The sequence below is a fragment of the Lynx canadensis genome, chromosome A1 (assembly GCF_007474595.2).
Source record: "Lynx canadensis isolate LIC74 chromosome A1, mLynCan4.pri.v2, whole genome shotgun sequence".
NCBI lineage: Eukaryota > Metazoa > Chordata > Mammalia > Carnivora > Felidae > Lynx > Lynx canadensis.
This window is the reverse complement of record NC_044303.2, coordinates 220,523,198-220,545,864: the sequence shown is the minus strand read 5'-3', so window position 1 is coordinate 220,545,864 and position 22,667 is coordinate 220,523,198. Positions and strand designations below refer to the sequence as shown.

At 37.0% G+C, this 22,667-nt stretch overlaps 1 pseudogene; it reads right to left on the bottom strand.

The window, feature by feature from the left end:
• Positions 1 to 3,032: 3,032 nt before the first annotated feature.
• LOC115524409 lies at positions 3,033 to 21,308 on the bottom strand (annotated as a pseudogene).
• Between the last annotated feature and the right edge of the window lie 1,359 nt (positions 21,309 to 22,667).

The following is a 22,667-nucleotide window of genomic DNA, read 5'->3' as shown; positions in this document are numbered from 1 at the left end:
ATTCATATCTTATTTTGCAATCACTAAACTGAGACTATCGGTGAAAGAAAAATTAGGCAATTCTTAAATTCTGATCAGTTTTTTTTTTTAATAGTAATAGAAATAACCTAAGTTTTTCTATTGTAGCATTTGTTAAGTAGGATACTGCCAACATTGAATTACATGTGTACCAATTGGATATAACTATAAGCAATGTATAGTATTCCAATATTTGTGTATTACCAGAATTCTTTACCATGAACATCAAATGAGACTGGCTTTCCTTTTGATATACAACATGCTCATGGAATGCCTCTGCCCACATAACTTTATTTATAAGAATAACTTTTTTTTATTATGAAGTACCAGATGCTTATTGTCAAGCTTTTGAAACCAGAAGGAATTTTTTAAAAAGTCACACAAATTATCCTCCCCAGAAATATCTATAGATAGAAGTTTGGTATTTTATGGTTGTCCTTAATTTTTAATACATGTGTATGCTCATGTATGTATGTACATGTATACATTTATGTGTTGCTTTTCATGCAGTTTTCCCATAATATGATTTAGTAGTGGTATAATACAGCACTTGAAAAGTCTTTTATAAAATTAGTAAATAATTTTGTTTTCTCATAACACCATTGTTATTTATAACATTCTCTCTAAAAAATATTACCACAATGAATAAATCTTTACATAAGCTTTTCCTTCATCTCATGATGATATATTCTACGAACTGCTGAATGAAATAAAGACAAAAATGTAGACTCTTATTCTGTAGCCAAACATCCATTTTAAACATTCTACTTTTGTTCCTATTTTGCTTTACTTAGCCAACTATTTAAGTTCATACAAAGAATCTCGTTTGTGATGAGGAAGAACTGTAGTTGAATAAGCCAATTAAAAGTGACACTTCTTCCATGAATCCTCAGTTTGTTCTCTATAGTTAAGAGTCTCTTATGGTTTGCTTCCTTTTTATTTTTTATTTTTTTTTTTGCTGTAGGGAGGTGGGTGGGGATGGGCTAGATGGGTGATGGCGCATCAAGAAGGGCACTTGTAATGAGCACTGGATGTTTATGTAAGTGATGGATCACTGAATTGTACATCTATAGTCAATTTTAGCATAGTGTTAACTAACTAGAACTTAAGTAAAAACTTGAAAAAAAAAAAGAGAGAGGGACACGGCTACTTACAATAACCTTAAGGAAAAGAGACCAGTGATTAGATCTCTGCTGTTACGATCTCGGTCAGACATACTACTCTAAAGATTCTGAATCCTAGATCCAGTCCAGGACTATTTCAGTGAATTTCCTGTGTTTCAGTTTGGGCTGCTATAACAAAATACTGGAGACTGAGTGGCTTAAGCAACAGACATTTATTTCTCACAGTTCTAGTGGCCAGAGGACCAAGATGAGGGTACCAGTCTTCTCGGCTCTGGTGACAGCCTCTTCTTGCCCTGCAGATGACCACCTTTGTCCTCACATGGCTGAGAGCTTGAGAGAGCAAGCCCTCTGGTCTCTTCTTTAAGGACACTAATCCCATCATGAGGACGCTTGACTGTCTAAACCTGATTACCTCCCAAAGGCCCCATCTCCAAATACCATCATATTGTGTGTTTGGGGGGAGGGAGGCTAGGACTTTAGCATATGAATTTGGTTGGGGGATGCAATTTAGTGCATAGCATCCTGTTTCTTCAGATCATACAGATGAAGGTCAAGTCTTTCTCCTCCCAGATGCCCAGGGTGGGTGGTACAATGGCAGTCATACAATGATACAAGAGAAGCCACTACCCCACATACTCCAAACCGTATGCCTCCCAAAGGCCACTGGATTATTTTTAAGAATCACTTGCATATGAAAAAAAAAGTGTGAAGAAATGGACAGATTACTTGAAGGAAATACTTCTTTATTTCTTCACCTTCAATAAATAGGTCTGTGCTTTAAAAACCTGAATGAAAATGTCAGGAAAAACTATTTCTTAGTGCTTTCATTCTCCAGCTTTATTCAGGAATCATCTGAGACCTCAAACTCAATCCCAGCTCTTGTGTCTGAAGTTGGTAAGAAGGCTTGAATTTAGACCTTGACTTTCTCCAACACTAATGGCTTGCACTCTGCCTCTGAGTTACTCCCTTATCAGATGCCTTGAAAATGAACTGCTTCAGTTTCACTTAAGCTTTATGCAGTCCTTTAGTGATTATTGGACTACATCAGCCAATCTGAGAAATTCGTGACTCTTCTTTATTTTTTTTAAAATAATATTAAATCATTTATTCATAACACATGATAATGGATGATACACAAGCTTTAATCCCAGCTATAGCTTTATCTGATACCATAAATTCAATTTAGACATATTGCATAGGATATGCCAACAATCATATTAACAACCAAATAAATTCCAGGACTTTGCTTGGGTGACCCTTTTAATGGTGAACTCTAGGTCACAACACATTAACTGTCAGTTCAACCACACCAATGTTTGTGGAGACAATGGCTTCTGTGCCCAAGTGGGTTGCAAATAAATGTCAGCTGGAACCTGGCATCACCCTGAAGGAATCCTAACTTCATACTGTTGGTGTAGTTCACCAAGATGGCTTCAGAGTGGACTAACTTTACACAGCACATTAAAAAAAAAAAAAAAAAAAAAAAAAAAAAAAAAAAAAAAAAAAATTTATTCAGCATCATAATCAGATGATTACATTTAACAATCAACAGCATGGGTGCGAAAAAAAATTCATTAAAACCCTTTGTTGGAATGCTTTACACTTTCCACAGAACAGAAACTAAAATAACCTGTTATACAATTAGTCACAAATACAGTCCTCGTGTTTTTTGCCCATACACATGAGTATTGTCTAAAACATGTCTTTGTAGCAGCTAGGCCCTGCCACCACTGTGCCTGTCTGAGTTCACAAATCTGTTGTAACCTGCAGCTTCCCTGTCACTTCTCTGGCTCTCGTCTCCTGCTAAGCTTTGTTTCCTGACAGTAATTAAAACCTTCTGACACTGCCATAGCTACTGCTGCTGCTGAAATAGCCATAGCCACCTTGGTTTCATGGTTTGGCAGCGTATTGGTCTCCACCACCATAATGGTCAGAACTTCTGACTCCAAATTTCCTCCTTTCATGAGTCCAAAATTTGAAGACTGATTGTTGCAGTTGCCAAAATCATTATAGCTTCCACCACCTCCAAAGTTGCTTCCATCATTACCAAATTCATTGTAGCCATCCCCAATGCCACCATTTCCACCACCACCCCGACTGCCACCAAAGACACCTCGCCCACTGAAGTTTCCTTCATGACCAAAGTTTCCATTCCCACCAAAACCACCTCCACGACCACCACTAAAGTTTCCAGAACCACTTGGACCTCTTTGGCTGAATGAAACACTAGCCATCTCTTGCTCAGATAGAGCTCTCCTTACTTCACAGTCGTGGCCATTCATAGCACGGTATTTTTGAATGACAGTCTTGTCTACAGAGTCATGGTCATCAAATATTACAAAAGCCAAGCTTCTCCTTTTGCCGCTGCCTTGGTCAGTCATGATTTCAATCACTTCAATTTTCCCATAGTGTTCAAAATAGTCTCTTAGACGTGTTCTTCAGTGTCTTCTTTAATGCCACCAACACAAATATTTTTCACAGTTAAGTGGGCATGAGGTCTTTGAGAATCTTCTCTTGAAAGTATTCTCTTCTCTTTGGTTCCGCACCTCTTCCATCCACTTTGCATGGCCTTGCATTCATGGCTGCATCCACCTCCTCCACAGGGGCATACATGACAGACCCTAAGCCTCTGTAGAGTTTGGTGTTTGGATCTCTCATCCCCACACAATCTGTAAGCATTCCCCATTGCCCAAAATGGCTCCTCAGATTCTCATCAGTTGTTTCAAAGCTCAAACCTCCGATGAAAAGCTTCCACAGCTGTTCAGGCCCTTTGGGAGACAGACCTAGACATGAGGGTGGTGGGAGGGGAGACTTTAACGATACTTCCTCAGCAGTGTCCAGGGGCAGAAAGAGACTTACTCAACTTAAAAAGAAAAAAAAAAAATTCCCCTCCAAGTATACTTTCTATGGTACTAGTCTAAAAATTTAGCATGGATTATACTTGTAGATCCAGGTTTAGAAACACATTTTCCAGGAACAGTCACTAAATGATTTTATCTGCTTGATTTTCCCATCCCTTATACTTTATGCTCTGGGATCATTTCACATCTCTTTTGGTCAAAAATCATAGAAATATAAATGTTGATAATAGCAATGTCAACATTGTATTTTATCATTTCAAAGTACTTTCATAGGGATTAATATATTCGACATTTATGTCAGCTCTGTGAGATCTGAAAAGAATTATTCTCATCTTTGTATTACAGATGAGAAAACTGAGGCATATTCAGGACATGGTATGTCCTTAAGCCTAACAAGGAACTAAAGCAAAATTTCAGAGACTGAATCTGGGATTTTTTTTAAATTAAAACTTAAAGAAAAGAAGCACACTCTTTACAACACCTCAGAGAACTTTCCTTTATTATTAGTTGTTCCATGCATTTATGTTTTAACTAATCACTTGGAGTTAAAAGGAAATTAGAAGTTTATTTGCCTGAATAATCTCAAATCACTATGTGCATTCATACTAAAACATCCTTGTGTTTTTTCACATGTAAGAGATTTTTAATTTGTATCACATGAAGAGGTAGTCAGTTGTCACACTTTACATGCTGATGTTCTGTTTGATAGCAATCTATTTTTGTATTTTCTTTTATAACTGCTATGGAGTCCTTGTATTTGTGCAAATCTATTTCCATTTTTGGAATCATTAGGCATGCATAATGTAGTTCATTGCTATCAGAATTTCATGCTTATGTAATATAATTGACTCATAATAATTAGTGGGATGCTTATTTTTGCCTGAAGTTAGAAATTTTCATTTTTTTTCCTTTTTGACTCCTGGGTCAAAGATATAAAGCTAAGTAGAAATTTGTATAATTATCCCGTGGATTTCCAAAGTTCCAGAATGTCTAATCAATTTAAGGCATTAAATAGTTCTTTTTTTTATTTTTCAAAATCTATAAATTCAGGAAGATATAAAACCCTTCAGATGTAATTAAATTAAGAAATTATATTGTATTTCACGTTGCCTGACATAATTCTTATTATCAACATTCTTAGCCTATATACTCAAAATAATTTGTTAAAATTTAATTTTAATTACTACATTGCTGGCATTTAAAAAAGCAAGACTTTTTTTTTCTTTTACCTCATTTGTTCCCAAACTTACTTCATTTGTGCATTCATGTCTCAACTATGCATTCTAAGTGTCCGATACTCAGGTAGGTAATTGAATAGAAAACTAAATAGGTCACATCCTTGTATTGACTTTATGTATTACAGATTCTAAAGGAGTAGGTGAAAATAGCCAAGGTAGAATATAAGAAATACTATAACAGAGGTACGTGTGTGTCACTTTGGTAACACAGAGGAAAAGGAAGACACACCCCATCTTCAGGTAGATTGGCTGTTGGGGAAGCTTTCCCAGAAAAAGCTGCTTTTAATCAGAGTCCTACAGTATTTGGAACAGTTTGCCAGATGTATGGTAGGAAATAGGGGAAAGGCACCAAAAAAATCCCCAGATATCTTAATGTTCATGGATTTTTCAAGCAGAGGGAGCAAAATATTATTTGAAGAAAAGGAAGGGTATGTATGGGGCAGGTGGCTTAGCTGGGCGGGGGTGGGGGGGGACTTCTAAATGTTAAATTTGAAAGGGACACTGAATGAAGTATGGTTAAATGGTGGGTGATGGGACAAGGCAGAATGTGACTTACATCCTCCTTCCACACCCTAACAGCTGCTTCACCTTGGACAAATTACTCGATTGCTGTAAGTCCTGGTTTTCATATTTGAAATGTGTGGATGAATATGTACACGCATATGTACCATTTATGGGTTTTTCAGGTTTAAATAAAATAATAAAATTTATGTGGTGAACATAGTTCTGAGTTGTACTCAAATTTCAACTATCAATACTGTTATTATTCTTATTGCTACTATGATTAGTAGCGCTTCATTCCATAGGAAGATCATTCCAGCAGCTGTGGAGAGAACTCAGTGGTAGGGGAAAACACTGCAGGCTAGGAAATCTCTTTATGGAGTATTTCATCCATTCTGTCTACAGAATAAAACAGAATAATAATACTGATAATAAAACAAAAATAGTATCTAAAATAATTTTGTACCCCATACCAGATAAACAGAACCAATATTTTAGACACACACACACACACACACACACACACAGAAAGAGAGAGAGAGAGAGAGAGAGAGAGATAAAAAGAGACAAACAGAGGACAGAGATACAGACAGGGAGGCAAAGAGGTAGAGAGAAACTTATTTTAAGGAATTAACTCCCGTGATTGTGGGGGCTAGAAACTCTAAAATCTGCAGGGTAGGTGGCAGGCTAGAAACGCAGACAGAATTTCTATGTTACAATCTTCTGGCAGAATTCCTTCTCCTTCCAGAAACCTCAATTTTTGCTCCTAAAGCCTTTAACTGGTCGGCCTTCACATTATGGAGGATAACGGGCTTTACTCAGTATCTACTGATTGTGAATGTTAATCATATCTAAAAATATGTGTAACTTCACAGAAATATCTAGGCTGGTGTGTGACCAAACAACTGGGCACATAGCCTTGCCAAGGTGACACATAAGATTAACCGTTGCAATAGGGCTAATGAAACCAAGGTTTAGCACACTCAGGTGATAACATGTGAAGATGTAGTGGTATAACCTGTAGTGGATAACATGTCGGAGATGTAGTGATAGTGGAAGCTGGAACTGGCATTCAAACCCCTGGCTATATGGCTTCATATTCAGAATGTGTCACCCATCAGCTGTCCCACATCCTAATAGGTGTAGATATGGGAAAGAAGGGATCCGTGTGACAACTATGACTATGTGAGGGAAATGAGGAAGCAGAAGGAGAGTAAAATTATTTCCTGTGGTTTATTTTTAATGATTAAGTGACTGGTACAGTGATTCCAAAAAGGGGCGATGGTGGGGATGAAGAAATGGTCTGTTTTGAATCAGGTAAGTTTGAGTCCTGCGAAGATCAACCTGTTACCTCCCTGAGTAAAAAAAAAAAAAAAATATTGGATGGAAAAAAAAGCATTGTTCCTTGGCCTGCTTCCTTTCCAAATATCATCTCTGCTGCGTGAAATGTCTTTCCACATTTATCCACACACAGCACCCAACTCCTCCTTCAAGTTTGAGATAGACTAGTGTCTTCCTTGTGAAGTCTTCTGAGTTTCCAGGCACACTTAGTCATCTTTCCTTGTGCCTCTATAGGGCACAGCTTTGTTAGTGCTGTCACACTCCACAGCAACCTCCTGGAGATGGGGACCCATGTCTGACCCAGCTTAGCAGCTCACAGAGTGCTTGGTCCTCAGCACTGGACAATAAGCCACCACTGAATAAATAAATATTGGCCTCCTCATTTTATTAATATAAGTATGCATATGGTTGATCAGGAGTATAAAATATTGTGATGTACTTATGGATCCTTTTAAATAGTCAGCATAAGTATGAGATAATAGGTTGACTGTCATATAATGTGTAACTATAACTATAAAGTACAATGTTGTCCCTGAGCTCATTCATATCTCTGTTTGGTCTGTCTCAATGGTGACCCGAAATTATATATCATTCCCATATCTACATATTAATTTCCTTTCATACTGAAATGGGCAAACACACTAGTCTTTTGTACTTTCCTCTTTTTTTTTTTTTTTGGCATCTAGCCCAGGAATTATTTTCCTGAATTAAAATAAATAATAAAATAAAATAATAAATAAATATAATACTTTATTTTTTAATTCAGGAAAATAAGGTGGCTCTCTAATATTTTGATGTAGTTATATAACATTGTACTACAACTTAAAATTTTATAATCAAAAAATTGTTCAAATTCTATTAACTAAAATTTAGTTAATTATAGCAACTTTAGAAGTACATACTCTGCTCAAACTGTAATGAATATTAATTTATTTGGAAGGAAGAACAGGTGTGGATTTATATGTTATATTCTGATTTTTTTCCAAAGTATGTATTCACTTTCAAGGCCCTGAAATTCTGTCTGTCTTTGCAGCATTGGACACATCACAAACAGGTCAGATTCTTTTAGGGGCACATAGGTGTCCACTGAAATTGTGCTTGGCAGTTCACATACCTTGCACACATGAATGACTGACCACAACATCTCTCTTCTCAGTTAGAGTCACTTTGTGATTCATTTTTGCATCTGCATATGGTTTTCAGGCCAAAAAATCAACGGATTAGCAGCAACTTTGAGCAGCACAATGGGTAAATACATAGGATTATCTTTTATAAAGACCTTAAATTTGAGTAATACTAGCATATAACATTCCAGAAAGGGAAATAGAATGCTCACTAACTTTTGTAAAAAATAATCATTCCGTTGTAGTAAATAATGGAAATGCACAGATAACTTTATTTATAACCCTCAACTTTAAAGAAGCATAGAAAATATACATTTGTAGATAAAAGGATTTTTTTTAATTTTTTAATTTTTTTTAAGTTTCTTTATTTATTTTGAGAAAGAGAGAGAGCACGAGTGGGGATGGGGCCGAGAGAGGGAGAGAGAATTCCAAGCAGGCTCCAGGCTGGAAGCTCAGAGCCCAATGTGGGGCTCGAATGAACCCATGAACCATGAGGTCATGACCTCAGCTAAGATCCAGTCACAGCTTAACTGACTGAGCCACCCAGGCACCCCTAAAAGGATATTTTTAAATACAGCATATTCTAATGTTAGAACTTTATTGTTCTAGTTACCCTTACCTAATGTGTTCTAGGTGAAATGTTAACTTCTTTATTCACTATTCTTTTACTAATTCTTTGTGTAGTGTAAATATTCTTAATTTTAAGCCTCTAAATAAACATAGAATTGCTAACACAATAACAGTCTGTGAAATATAAAATATATTCTGTTCAATCAAAACTTTACATTTTCTTGGGGCGCCTGGGTGGCGCAGTCGGTTAAGCGTCCGACTTCAGCCAGGTCATGATCTCACGGTCCGTGAGTTCGAGCCCCGCGTCAGGCTCTGGGCTGATGGCTCAGAGCCTGGAGCCTGTTTCCGATTCTGTGTCTCCCTCTCTCTCTGCCCCTCCCCCGTTCATGCTCTGTCTCTGTCCCAAAAATAAATAAACGCTGAAAAAATCAGTGTGTCTTTAAAAAAAAAAAAAAAAAAAACTTTACATTTTCTTTATTATATTGAATCATTAAGTTATGTGGATAAATCACAAATTATAATGAGGTTATTTTATTCAATCCTAAATATATATTTTTTCTATAAATGTATCCTGGTCTTAAAATGAATGTGCATATTTGGATTAGTGTGTCTTATTCTGAATCTTCTCTTAGTTTTAAAAATTCAGATTTGTTTTAGCCTCTAGAGTGTTCTTAAAGAGTGCCTGCAGGAAGTTTCTAAGATGCCAGCCCTTTCTCCCTATCACATCTATAGTTTAAGGCATTTTAAGATGCTTTACATAATGATGTTGCCCTCATTTCTTTCTCTCTTGTATTTCTCAACTTTCTTGTAATAATTCAGCAAACATTTAGTGAGTGCCCACTAGGTGTCAGACAATCTCCTAGTAATTAACAAAAAAAAAAAAAAAAAAAAAGAAAAGAAAAAAAGAAAAGAAAAAACCTTCCTTGATATCTTCACATATGTGGAAAGAATTAAGACGAGAAAGAGTAGTGTGAGAAAGAAGAAATTTTCTGCTATTTTCTCTTTGAAAATGTTGAAGTGGCCTGCTTCCTGAACACTTTCCAATTGGCACTGGTTTTACAGTTGACGGGATTAGAACACTATTTCTTTAAAAAATTGGTTTTGTGTAACAAATTAACACAGTAATGTTGTAATTACTCTCTTAAAGACTCATTTGTAGAAGATGTTGTATTGTTCACCCAGAAAATATTTTAAGGAAGTTTGTAAATAATATATTTTTCTATTTATTCATAAGACATTGTTGGAATGTCTACTATACAAAGGTTCTTTATACAATTTCTGTGAAGAAAACTTAAATAAAAAAATGCTACCTATTCTCAAGGAACTTACACGTAGCAAGAGAGAAATTAATATAATCAAGTCGGAATGCACATGCAAGCTGGAATGTGGACTTTATATTCTCAGTCAATAAAGACAGAATTTAGGTGCCAATATAAAACTTAATTCCACTCTTACACCTTTGGACAACTTCACATTAAAAACTCTGTGGCATGAGCTATAAGATTTTGTTCATTTTAACTAAAGATATGCGGTCTTAAAAGAAAATAAAAATTCAAATTCAAGATTTGTTGAATGTCTTGATATTATATTCCAAAAGAGGTCCATTTCTTTCTTATGCAATGCACATTATTTTCAAAATGCTTAGACATGTTTCTAACTGAAAAGAGGCTTCAAAAAACTATAAAGTAAAGGCAACTACTTTATAAAAGGATTTTACAAATGTCTGCTTTAAAAGAAGACAAATAGTTTAAACAGACAATATGCTATAAATAATCATAATTTACATGATTCTAAAATAAAAATTTAGGGGCGCCTGGGTGGCGCAGTCGGTTAAGCGTCCGACTTCAGCCAGGTCACGATCTCGCGGTCCGTGAGTTCGAGCCCCGCGTCAGGCTCTGGGCTGATGGCTCGGAGCCTGGAGCCTGTTTCCGATTCTGTGTCTCCCTCTCTCTCTGCCCCTCCCCCGTTCATGCGCTGTCTCTCTCTGTCCCAAAAATAAATAAACGTTGAAAAAAAAAATTAAAAAAAAAAATAAAATAAAATAAAAATTTAATCTACAAATTCATAGGTTGAATCTTTTTTAGGTAGGTAATATCCAAATACATACCTTTGAAGATTCTTTATTATATATTTTCTAAAATCTTCTGTTTCCCATGTTTCTTGTTTAATTGTATCGTTTTACTTTGTTGCTTTAGTCTCATTATAAAAGTTTTTTTTTTCTAATATTGGGGGACTTTTGTTTAATCACTATCATTATTATTAATAGTAGCAGCAGTAGTGGTAGTAGTAATACTTGGAAATCCTATTCTAGTTCTAATTTGCTGTAGTCTGTTCCTAGATGTTGTACAAGATGGACAGCATGTACTGCTCCTACTGAGAGGTATGTGCCAAGGTCATGTCCTCTGGATATGAACTGTTCATCCCCTTCTGGGCATAATTAGCTTCTAAGAACATTTCTCTAATCTCTTCATTCTCAGGAATGACACTGCTCCAGCTCTAGATCAAGTACCACTACAGTGAGTTCTGAGCAAAATGGGAAGAACTCAAATGGTCTAGCCATTCCAAATGTATCTCTCCCATTAGTAACCTTGACAACAAATGTTTCCAAGGCCATTGCTCCATCTTACGAGCATTGACTTAGCTTGGCACACTCTAATGCCGCTCCTACTTTTGCAATAATTATATGCTGTACATGCTCTGGGTCATGGTTTCTTCAGGTTTGAGATGTGAACATGTCTATGTTCCAAATGTTAGAACTCCCTTCAGTATTTCTGTAAAGTGACGTCATTTTTTGTTGTTTTGTTAGACATCTATAGGTTTATTCTTACCTGTGAACTACCTTTCATGGAATGTTAAGTGACAGACAGAGTGTATATATTTCTCACTTTATTATTTTTTCCAAGTGCTTTACCTCTTGTTCATGTTGTAAACCCATATTTATCTTTCAATACCCTGAACACTGTACTCTTTTTTTTACATAATTTGCTGCTTTAATAAAGATGTTGTTATTTTAAAATGTGTTTCTTTATTTGATTCTTTGTTTCCTTTCCTCAGGGAATGGCAACAATATTCCCTCACTATCCCTACACAAAACTTTAGTCTTCATTTCCTCTTTAATCCTATTTCCTCCATTTAAACTATCCAGTAAGGTTTTCATAATCTGTTGTAACTGTTTTTTTTTTTCTTCTAATACTTTATATTAAATGTTTTCAAATTTTCCTTCACTGTCTATTTTTCACTACCACTGTTTGTTTATACATCTACTGTTTCCTGACTGGCCCATTGTATTCATTTCGGTGGTCATTGCCTTGTTTAATGTGTCCAACTAAAAGATTTATTTCACAACAGATAATGTTTTTCATAAAATGCAAATCTGATCTCATTTTCCCATGAATCTCCAATGCCTCTGGAGAATGAACTATCACCCTTAATGGAGCACAAAATCCTTCATGATTTTCAGCTTTATCTCTTTTGACTTTATCCTGGAATCCATTAAATTTGGAGTTCTTTGCTCTGATTCCCCAGGCTGTTTCTAATATCCTTGATTTTGCATAGATCTCAACTGAAACATCTAATCACACTAGTGTACACACATGGATGCTTCTTCAGAAAGATAGTCTCCAGATATTTCTTCAATACATATTGATTATGGATACTAAATGTTGAGCAAGTGGACTCTTGGTACCATTATTAAAACTCACCTTCCCTCTTGTTTTCTAAGTATTTCATCTCTGTCTTTAGGTTTCCCATATAATTCTTGAAGAAAAGACAACAACAACAAAAACAACAACAACAACAAACTTCCTCAGAAAAACATATAACAGTCCACTGGACACACCCTTTTTTTGACTCTTCTTATTCAGCACCAACCTAAGAAATTGCATTGGTGCTTCACCCTCCAGTAGAAAATACAAATCAGAGTTAACTTTCCAGTGTCAGATTGAGCCATATAAAATTAACAGTATTTTCTTGGTCAAAAATGTCAGATTTTGCCAATGTTATGTGATTTAACCTAGTATGTGTAGTGTTTCATTCTACAAAATACTAGCAAAAGCCATTGTCTCTACCTTGTTACATTTCCAGTGATGATACGGTACTGCTGAGAGTTTGGTCTATCAGACACCTCACATGCTGAGCCACCACTTAATGTGTATTTGATTCAGATAAGATACCTTCTCTGGCTGAAATGGCTTTAGCACTTTAAAGAAATAGACTTTATTTTTTAAAGCAGTTTTAAGTTTACAACAAAATTGAGTGGAGAGTACAGAATTCCCATTTACTCTTCTGTCCCACACAGGACAGCCTCTCCCCACTATCTGTACCCCCTGACTAGAATGGGACATTTGTTATAATCAATAACACTACACTGGCACATCATAATTGCCCCAGATCCTTAGATTACATTGAGTCAACTCTTGGTTTTGTACATTCTATGGGTTGTGACAAAGGTCTAATGACAAGTATTCACCATTATAGTGTCATACAGAATACTTTGACCACACAAAAAGTCCTCTGTTCTCCACCTATTCATCCTTTCCTTTCTATCGCAATCCCTGACATCCACTGACCTTTATACACCTCCATCGTTTTGTCTTCTCCAGAATGTCATATAGTTGGAATCATATGTTATGCAGCCTTTTCACATTGGCTTCTTTCCCTTAGTAGTGTGCATTTAGAGATTGTCTGTGTTTTTTCATGACATGATGGTTCATTTCTTTTTAGTGCTGAGCCATACTTACTTATATATCCATCTACTGAAGGACATCTTACTTGTTTACAAGTTTTGGCAATTTGGGGTTTTTGTATGGACATATGTTTCAGCACACTTGGATCAATACCCAGTGCATGATTTCAGAATGGTAAAAGTAAATTTATTTTATAAGGAAAGACCAAACTGTCTTCTAAAGTAGCGATGCCATTTTTGATCAGGCTTTTACCACTTTTGCTTGCTAGGAGGACTCTTATACACTATTTAAATGGAGCCCTGTTATATTTTTCTTTTTTATGAAATTCTCACAATCTGCAGATAAAACTAGGCATTTTTTCTCTATTCTACCAGAAAACTTATTTTTTAAGCATATATTAAATAGATCCCAAATGAAACGAAATCTAGGAAAAGAGGGCAAATGTCCTTGTAAGGGTCAACTTACCTGAGAAAGGTTATGGTATATGATGGTAACTCATGCCAAATACCACACCTGAGTAATTGAGGAAAGCATGTTTTATGGATTATATAATATAGTTCACTTACATCTTCTTTCTGGACTCAGCCACACTAGTCTATGGCTGCATACAAATGAATTAAATTATAGGTTGCTTAGAGTTTCTCATGTGGGGGCCCTGATCTATTTTGGCACGAAGGGCCTGTCTGAGCACCACATGGGAAGAGAGACTTCCTACCCTCAACACTGAAGCAGTATTTGGCAGACTGGGAACAGCACAGTGCCCTCGCACAGGGTGCTTCCTGTTAGAAACAGCTGCAAAGATGGCAGAAATCATCAGGGGTCGGGAATTTGACTGGAGGAGGGGACTGGTCACAGTTTTATCCCGTCTTTGAAACCATGACCTTTGAACAAAATTCTTAAGGAGTTGAGACCAGCACGTAGTGATGTCCAAGAATCAGTTGATTTGCAACTCATCGTTATGGATTAAAGATTGATAAAAATTACTTGGGAAAAGGAATCTGTAGGGGAATAAAACTTCAAGATCAGTAGAAGGCAGTGCCTTTGAAATATGGTTAGTATAATAAGTATGAAACAGAATCTACCAGTTATAGGAATAATTAGAGATCAAATAAAATAATGCATATTATTATACTTTGAAATAGCATCCTACAGAAAGTCAAGTATCATTTATTACAGAAATAAATATCTTGTAACTATACTTTAAAAACAATTAAAATTACTGCATTTTAATGCAGTTAATATCCCTTAATGGTTAAGATTAATATAAGAAGAACTTAAAACATTATTTCGTCTAGTATATAAATACAAATGTAGTTATTTGTTTCAATTTTATATATACTTTTTCTAATCTTATGCAATTTTTGACATTACTATTATCGAAAAGAAAAAAAATGAGTTCACATACTGCAGTAGATAACTGGCCCGAGGAACTAAAAAATTCAGTGAAAGTGTTCAGGAGGGCTAACTTGTTACAATTTTTAACTTTTCACATTGAAAAAATTATCATCATTACATTTTAAAAATGTATTCACATGTTTAAATGCTTGCCAAACTGACAGTGAGTCTTTAAATATTATTGTTTTCCTCATCATTACACCAAGTGACACTGACAGAAACAAGGATATCTGCCAAGATGAAACATTTGTTTTTTCTTGCTTAAGAGGTAATAGAGGAGGGCCTAGAGATTCCCCAAATACTCAAACCTAGAGGAGATTTTAGAAAGAGCTGTTGCATCATTTGAAATTTCAGAATGCTTACACAAATTTATTGTAATATAGATTTGAATTGTATGTATTTTCTATGAGAGTAATAAATGATGGTATGCATTTGACTGATTAGAAAAGATTGTTAAATACAGTAGTGGTTACAGCATAGATTCAGGTGTGAAATTTACAGTGTCAAATCTTATTTTGACAAATTATTATCTCAGTGACCTTGGGTAAATTAACAGTACCTCTTTCACTGAGATGGTATGAGGATTTAATGAGTTGATAACTGTAAATAACTTAGAATAATGTGTTCAACACTCAAAATCAATCGGCGTAACTTACCTCATTAAGAGAATAAAGAATAAAATCGATATGATCATCTTAATAGATGTAGAAAAGGCATTTAACAAAATCTAAAAACCAGTCATAATAAACACCTTCAGTGACTTAGTTATAGAAGTAAACATCTTTAACATGATAAAATATTCCATGAAAAATCTATAGCTAACATAATACTTAGTAAACAGACTACAAATTAAGCTGATTGAGAACAAAGCAAGGATGTCTGTCTGCTCTCACTACTATTCAGTATTGTGCTGGAGTTCTTAGCCAATGCAAAAAGGAAAGAAAAAAATTAGTTCTGACAAGAACAGAAGAAAAAAAAATTGTTTTGCAGAAAACATGATTGTTTTTATATAAAATACTAGTTAATCAGGAAAAGCTCTAAGATTACTCATAAATGAATTTAGCAAGATCATAGGGTTCAAATCAATCTGAACGACTTGATTATATTTTAGTGTACTAGTAAACTATTGGAAATTACCATTTAAAAACACCACCATTCACAATAATTTTTAAAATTCATATATATGTATATATAATAACGGTAAGCCCACTAGAATGAAAACTTTAAAATAGAGCAGAGAGAAATTAAAGAAGGTCTCAATAAATGGAGAGATAGTTTATGTCATAAATTTAAAGGATTTAAATACTGTTAATACACAATGTAAATACTGTTAATACACAAGTCCTCTCAAAAATAATATACAAATTCAAGGTCCATCCCTGTAAATAATCCAAGAGGCTTTCTTATAGAAATTGACAAATTGATTTTAAAATGGACACACGAATGCAGAGGACCAAAACAGAAGACTTACACTACTTAATTTTAATACCACAGTTAGTATAAATAATTAGGAAAATGCAGTGGTGGGCAAATAGATCAATAGAACATCATAGAGAGTCCAGAAATAGACATAAACAGATATAATCAATTAAATTTTAATTCAAGCACCATGGTAATTAACTGGGGAAAGGCTTTTCTCTTCAATAAATGTTCTAAAACAACTGAAAATGTGCATGAGGGGAAATGAATCAATGTCCCTACCTCAAATGATTGATAAAAATTAAATTGAAAAGGATAATTGAACTGAATATAAAAGTTCAAACTATAAAGCTTCAGAAGAAAACTTAGGATGATATCTTTGCAACCTCTAAGTAGGTCAAGATTTCTTTTAAAAATACTAAGATTATTAAATATGGAATAAAACATGGATAAACTAGACTTTATAAAATTTATACATTTCTACTCAAAATACATACTGATAAAATGAAAAGGTAATCCACAAACTGGCATAAAACTAAATAGATGTGAGGTTGTCAAAACTTGTATCCAGAATTATCTATATCTGTGTTTGCATGTGTGTATATGTATGTGTATATCTAACAGTTCAATAATAAGGACTACAGTTTATAAAATGTGCAAGAGACTTCTGAATCCCATGAAAGGGTGCTCATGAGGGATGCAAATTTAAACCACCACGAAAAAGTACTTCACTTTCATGACTAATATTAAAGCCTGATATTATCAAATGTTAGTGAGTATGGGTGCTGTTGAATGTCAGATACATTTCTTCTGGGACTATAAGATGTTACAGTCACTTCAGAACATAGTTCGGCAGTTTCTTATAAACAAGACCTTTACTGCGTATGACCTATAAATTCCAACCCACTAAATATATGACTCAGCAGTTACTCCCAAGAGAACATTCATAAAAGCTTCATTCATTGTAATCAAAAGGGAAAAATGACATTAATATCCATTAATGTCTTTATCCATTAATGGGTAAAGAAACTGAGGCATTCATGCAGTTCATATCTAGTAATAAAATGGACCAACTGATGCATGCAGTAACAGGAATGAATTTCAAAATTTTGTGGTAAGGGAAAGAGGCCACTCACAAGATGGTACATATTGCATGATTCCATTTATATTAAACTCTAGACAGGCAGAACTAAGTAATGGTGACAGAAGTCAGAAATGTGTTTTGCACTGGAGGACTGGGGAGTATGGATTCACTGGCATATGACCTGATAAGCATACAGCAGTGAAGAAAATGTTCTACAGGTTAACTGGGGTGAAGATTACATAGTTCACATATTTGGCAAGCCCCCCTCTCAAAGTCCTATACGTAGAACACACCTTATTAAAAAAGAAAACAGTCCACCTGAAAGCAAGATATTTTAATTCGTGACTACTGATCTATACCAAAAAACTGTGATAAGGAATTATTATATATAAAACCATATTATGATATCTATATAATTATATAAATATATAATTACAAGTAGTTATAAAACAGTTTTATATGTATACACATAACAGCAATATAAGGGGATATTCATATATATATATATTTTTTTTTTTTGGTATGAAAGTGTCTACATATATACAGGTGTGTGTGTATATGTAACATAGGTAATATGTCTCCCAGAATACATCAGTAAATGTTAAAAAGATAGTTAAGAATGAACAAGAAAATTCAATACATATTTTAGTACATTTTAAAGCCTGATCTTCTTCATTCAACCACATGTTGAAAAGTTTATGTGAATATCAATATATTCAACTACATCTTAAAAAGCATGTCTATATATTTAAATATTATAGTCATTATTCCTCCACACCTAGGTAAAGCTTATTTTTAATATGTTGGTGATTCATGCAGATTATTTTAAGGAGATAAATTTGGTTTGTACACTATTATTATTTTCAAAAAAGCAAGGAGTTTCTTTCTCTTTATTATAACAGAATAATGTGTTTTTTTTCTTCCTTGTCCTAAATATTCTAAATAATTACAGTCTAAATCAAAAACACACTTAAAACCTTGGTAAGTAAATATGTCTTTGCTTCTTTTTTCTCTTCATCGGCAAAAAACAAAAGAGCAAGCATTAACTAATGTTTCCTTTAATCTTGTTCTTTCCCTATAATTTCAAATACACTTTTTTAAAATAATTGAGACACTATGAACCAAGATATAAGATAGTAGAATGTTAAGAAAGACTTAAGCCAACGACCAAGCTTTGACCAAAGGAAAAACACATATCAGCTCCCATGAGAGAATGTGAGATTGATGGAACTGGCCTTAATAATACCACTGAACGCTGATAACTTTGTGAGAATATATGAGAAGCCTACGTGGGAGGAATGGAAGGAATAGAACCCAACACTAGAGCAGCCACTGCCCTTGTGTGGGAGAAGACAAGAGGGCACACATTATGACATAACTGGCTGGAGGAATGATATTACCTGTATTGTTGTTTCTTTTGCAAGTCGACAAGAGGCATCTTACCCTACTGTTGGCTCACTAAGACAAGCAAGCACAGCCGATGCCATATGGCAAAGTAAGAATGGGACAGTTCTGGAGCTCATATGGATAATTAGGTACCAGCAATATGTAAAGCAAAGTATATCAGTGTCTTCCTTCTTCTTTTTCCAGATCTACCTCCCATTAAGCACCATATTCGGAATGCTTGCAAATCACGACAGACAATTGCAGGCTAAGGATTGTGTAGTGACCTGAAACAGAAGAGATGAGAATTCAAGGACTTCCATTGTTGAGAGTTTAAACTACTCCATAATACTGCTGCCTTGGCAACCAGTTTGTGTGACCAAGCAGTCTGCAGGGGACTTGAACCGACATTAGCCTCTCCCATAAGGCACAAGTGCATGCAAGTTCCTGATATGACTCCCCCAACTACCTTGTGATAAATATTTTTCTGTCTTCCCAGGGTCTTCCCTTTCTGTGTCAACTTGTACTGGACATCTAATAAACTTACTAAGACCTGACTCCTTCAATCTAAATTGACCAATCTGGCCTTAGTCCAGGAACCACAAAGCACTTCCCCTGTGGACCCTGATAAAAGCCTGTGCCCCAGGTACTGCGCCACTCCTGCCTATACCCTCTCTTACCCTTTTATGGGCCCTCAAGGTGTAATGTGTACCTCCTGCAGAACCCGTAAATTGAGCTTTATTTCACTTTCCCTTGTTGTTCCCTGACTCACCATTGGACACCCCAAGGCTTTACTCAACAAATGTTAATTTAACAAAGTCACAATGATTGGTTTCACCAACAGAACTGGGCAGATTGAGTCACATTTGCTATAGACCCCAGAGAATGCCTTTCAGCTGCAAATGGTTTTCTGACTGATGCTCCCAGGTGGGTAATTCTATATGAGAAGGATCCACTGCTTGCTGGCCTTTAGTCGTGCTATTTTTGGCTGCTTTGCACCAACTGTGCAGGGTTTTACATTGGACTCTCATCCCCAAATGTAAGTTCTGAAAAAAGGCACAAGAATCCTCCTGAATCTCAGAGTATTGATCATTGGAGCCAGTTAGAGGCGCCAAGAATGTGCTTTCCACCTATTAACACCTTGTGGAGTAAAATTCCCAAGACATTGTTAGGTCTTGGGTATATTTCCTGACTCTAAGCACAAACCCAGCTGCTGTCTGTTATGAGAACTGACTAACATTTTTTCAGGGTCCTGGTGCATTAGTTAATGCCAGGACATGAGAGTGCCAACCCCAGCCCAAGTGTGGGCTACTGTGAAAAGGTTCCAGGCAGAGCTCTTAGAAGACAGAGAGGGAGATTCCCCTTCCCTGGCCATTGTGTTTGGGAACTCCACCAATACTCTGAGTTCTAACCAGTATGGTTGGGACACCCTCACTTCTCAGGAAGGCAGGGCCCCTGACAAAGGCGAGAGTGGCTGGGGCACATGGTCTTTCTCTCACTGCATACCTTGCTGTCATACCTCATCTCCCGACCGCATGAATATCACAGGTCCCATCCCTGGTGTTGCAAGGTCTAATAGCTGAATACAAATGGCTGAAACACCTAGTGCCAGCTCCCCTAGAACTTATGAGGAAGTTATAAAGCTTCTTACTAAATCTATAATGCCCATGGAAGGAGTGGGCACTCCTCAGTGTCACAGCAGAACAATGTGCCAAAGTTCCAGTTCTACATTCTCAAGGCCTAGGGGCCAGTCCTAAAATCTTGCCTCCCCAATTCCAGGGAGGTCAATTGGGACATGCTGGGGAGGAAAATCTGCTGACTTCAAGTCAAGCTAGCTTCTGGAGACATTCCACTCTGTGGGCTTTCTGAGGATGCTCTCCCAGACTTACAGCTGCTAACACTATTTATAGTAGAGAGGATGGGCCTCTGTCCTGCGTAAGATCAAAAGAGCAGCCACTGAAGTTAGCTGACCTCAAGGGGTTAGCATTCATCTGAGGGCGTCAAAGTTCTCCTCCTTGTAAAATATCAACTCACAAATTTGCGGTGGGCACAGCACATGTTAGATCTCTTCACTTTTGAGAAGCAATACATTATACATTTTCTCATTCAACCTAAGTCTACTCATGCTCTTGGGGTGCCTGGGTGGCTCAGTTGGTTGATCATCCAACTCTTGGTTTCTGCTTCGGTCATAATCTCAACACTCCTGAGTTCAAGCCCCACGTTGGACTCTGTGCTGACAGCACAGAATCTGCTTGTGATTCTCTCTCTCTGCCCCTCCTCTGTGTTCTCTCTCTCTCTCAAAATAAATAAATAAACATTTTTTTAAAAGTCTACTTATGCTTTTAGTTGCAAATCCGTTTCTTTCCATTGGTGAGAACCTCAATAAACTTCCTTGCAGCTGGCCGCACAAGCCTTACCGCAGGCCCTGCCTTGAGTCCCTCGGGGCTCAGACTTCTGAGTTGAGCCACAGGTGTGACTCCACCTAATGGAGACTAAACATGGTTCTATCTGGTTGCCCACGAGGTTCTGGATGAAACGCCTTCTCCAGATAGCAGCCAGGTACATATCACTCAAACAACAAAGTTTGACAGCCCACTGGACTCTTTACTGACAGAGGCACTATCAGTCTCACAGCTCATACTGCTTCACACAAGTCCCCAACTGCCTTGGGTCAGGGATTCAACCCAATAGCCTCAGCACGGCTACTGAGGTCTCACTGTTAAAAAGGAATGGGGTGCCATCGGGAAAGAGTTAATTTGGTGTCAAGGGCTTTTCTAGATAATAGGAGGGTGTAGCATCTCCCATGCTCAGCCTCTTGCTCACTGACATTGAGGTGGGTATTCCCACTAGGGGCCCCTCTAGCAGTCAGGAGAACTGGAGGCCAACCGGCTGACGTGGAAAGGGAGTCAGTATTCTTCAACAAGAGCAGTGCCACCATCGTGCACGATGTAGCCTGCTGGGAGACCGCATCATTTCGTCCTGCTAGCGGCATGTCCCTAGTTGAGGATGCCTCCTCCTGGCTTGGCCCATCTGACAAGACTGACAGAATCGGTGGCAGCGAGCTCGGCTCTGCAACAAGCCCTAACAATAAAATTCCAAAGAACACATTTTTTACTGATCCCCGGGTGGTAGCCAGTGGGCTCACAAGTTGGTCTGGACAATGACAAAATGATAATGTCATGATTCAAGGGAAGTCTCTCAAGCTACAGCCAACTCATAGGGCCGATTGTGATCCCGGGTGTTTGTGCACACGTGCCAGCAAGCACCAGAAGCACATTGTAAGAACATTGCAAACTCCTTATCCGAATTGCGTGCTGGTTCCAAGGCCCCAGATGAGCCACCTCCTAGAGAGTCAGTCACAAATCCAGATACCACTATTCCCCCCAGAGGGGATACACCTATTAGAAGAGTGGACCCTTATTACATCAGGCAATATGGGAGTAACGGAACTCGCTGACTGGGCATATAGGTGCAGATCCCCCTTCACTCTGGCTCTAGCCAATGTGGTGGTAAATAATTGCCCGTTTTTGTTCCCCCCCAAAATCTGGAAGGCTCCCAAGTGGGGAAATGTGCCGCTGCACTACAGACCCTAGTCAAGAAAGCAAACTGATGTTTTTGAACCACTGCACCCTCCAGGGTGGCTGGTTGGTATGCAGCTGCCATCATTGATACTTTCTTTTTTTTTTTTTAATTTTTTTTAATGTTTTTTATTTATTTTTGAGACAGAGAGAGACAGAGCATGAACGGGGGAGGGGCAGAGAGAGAGGGAGACACAGAATCGGAAGCAGGCTCCAGGCTCTGAGCCATCAGCCCAGAGCCTGACGCGGGGCTCGAACTCACGGACCACGAGATGGTGACCTGAGCCGAAGTCGGCCGCTTAACCGACTGAGCCACCCAGGCGCCCCCCCATCATTGATACTTTCA